General features: G+C 55.8%; 1 pseudogene; it reads right to left on the reverse strand.

The window, feature by feature from the left end:
* Positions 1 to 450: 450 nt before the first annotated feature.
* Positions 451 to 1807, reverse strand: LOC102761269 (annotated as a pseudogene).
* Positions 1808 to 2380: the final 573 nt, after the last annotated feature.

A 2380-nucleotide genomic window follows, 5' to 3' on the forward strand; every position in this document is an offset into this window, starting at 1 on the left:
GGCAAGGCCCACAGTCCTTTCTCCTCCCCTTGCCCCAACCCCCTATAAAGCCTCTCTCCACACAGAGTTCTCTCTCTCTCTCTCTCTGCCACTTGCTGCTGTGCCAGTAAGAGGGGGCAGGGGAGCCAAACCTAGGTTTGAAATAAATGACTCTTTGCTTTTGCATCGGACTCGCTGGCTCCCTGGTGGGCCCTTGGGAATCTTGAAATCTGGGCACAACATTGTTCTTTGGGATTTTTTCATCATCGGATAAAAGGATTGGGGCAATCCATTCGAGATACAATATTCCAGTTGCATGTGACAACAACAGCGCCCCTCAGAGGGAGGGAGCCGACAGATGGGAAGCAGGGAATTCTGAAAACCAAAGCGATGACAGAGATGCTAAGGCGTCCCTTCACGTGTCTGACACCCCTCTTCAGGCGGCCTGCAGGCTGGGCGTCTGCTAGACCTTTACCACTTGATGTCTGGTAGGCTGCCCTGGGCCCTGCTAGGCAATGTGCAGGACCGCCTGGGCCCAGGGGGAGTCACCCCCTCTCCCCGCCCCAGCCACTCCTAGTATAGGTCTTGCACATGGGTGCTGGTCTCCGAGGGCCACACTGGGATGGCAGCGTAGATGCCTTCCATCTACCACAGCGGTGCCCTGTCCGTATGCCTGTCCTCCACCTGGGCCTGGCCCCTGCCACTTAGGCATGCCTGGTGCAGGCCAGGACCTCCACGAAGTGGCAGGGGAACTTGCCCCTCTACAGCTTCAGGACCACTTCTGGATGTTCTGAAAGCTGTGAGAAGCCTCAAAGCATAGCAGAACCTCTCTGTCCCTTTCAAGGGTGACCTCCTGGAGGTCTTTGTTCCTCAGGGTGCGGTAGGTGAGCAGCCCACGTCCTCGTTGAACAGCTCCTTGGCCATCTGCCTTAAGATGTGTGCCAGGTACCCATCTGAGCTGGCACCCTCGTGGAACCTCACCTCCTCTTCCTTCACGTCTCCAAACAGTGTCCACGGCAGTGTCATGCAAGGCGAGGTCACTTTGCTCCATTATCTGGACAATTTCACCTCAGGTAACATGCAGGCAGCACCCTGGGAACTATGTAAAGGTGTGGGAACATCTTCTCGAAGGGCCTCCAGTTTCTTGTCATAACAGGGGGCCACAATGACGTGGAAAATCTTGTCTGGGGACAGGTTCTGCCATCTGGTGAAGTAATCCTTCACCAGAGAGCCCATGATCTGCTGGGGAGACTTAGCCATGCAGAGATGGGGGTGATAGGGTAACTGACCCAGCATGCGCTCTGCATATCGGTCCCAGCTGGGGCAGGTGGAGGTCAACATGGGTAGCCGGGACTCTTCCTCACGGTGCTGGCAGTACCAACGCACAAATCCCTTCTGACTCTCCAGGATGCTGACATCCGCAGCTCTCTTCATGTACACCCCAAGGCTTTTGAGAAAGCTGCAGAGCCTTCTGGATGCATCAGTGACACTGAGGTTGAATTTAGCAGCAAAATAAAGCAGAGACTGAGGACACACGGACACTGCCAGCACCTTGTGCTGTGAGGTATCACATTTATTATTAAGGTTCAGCACATGGAAGAAGTCCTGGGTGTTTTGTTGAGAAACTTGGACTCCTTCCTCTGCAGTCAAACAACTGTCACACGTCAGGCAGTCACTCAGAAATATCTTCACATCGGCCAATTTATGGAATTCTCCCTTCTCTCCATCCTCCTGAGCCGGACTCCAGCCGTTGACTGCGGCATTCTCTTGATCATCGGTTTTTGTTTTTTTTACTACATCCCTTCCGTGTGCAGTGATCACACTTCATCTGGAGCAGGGCAGGTGGGGGCCGGCTCAAGTGACCCGGAGGAAGCACGGGCAGAGCAGTCAGTCACTGCTGGTCGCTCCTGGCACTGCTGGTGGTATCCTTTCTTCCTGTGGAGTGTCCAGGGAGGGGAAGCGACCGCAGTGCCCAAATCCGAGTTCCAGGAGGCGGCAGTGTTGTCGGGATCATGCCGGAGGCACTGGTTTGTTGGTGCCTGGCCTGTCCTCTGGAGATTGAACCTAGAGGACTACTAAGGAAACCGGTTCCCAGTTCTTCCCGGCCTCCACCACGGATTGATTGAACTCAGAGGGCCAGGAGGAGGGGCCAAGAGGCCTGCCTTTCAGCGGCTCCCTAGTCCATGCCACTCACTACGGTTCACTGATGTCATCACAGAGCACACGTGTTTACCTGCACTGCACTGTCCCCCCTGCTGGGGGCGCACGGGAGCCTCCCCGCACCTGCGCCCAGCCTGTGAGAAGGTGAGTGCGCAGGTGTCCACACCAGCACGGAGATGTAGCAGAACCCACAGGTTCCCCTGAACAATAGGAGCCTGCAGGCCAGGGGAGGGACCAAGTG

Source organism: Myotis davidii, unplaced genomic scaffold (genome assembly GCF_000327345.1).
Source record: "Myotis davidii unplaced genomic scaffold, ASM32734v1 scaffold769, whole genome shotgun sequence".
Lineage (NCBI taxonomy): Eukaryota > Metazoa > Chordata > Mammalia > Chiroptera > Vespertilionidae > Myotis > Myotis davidii.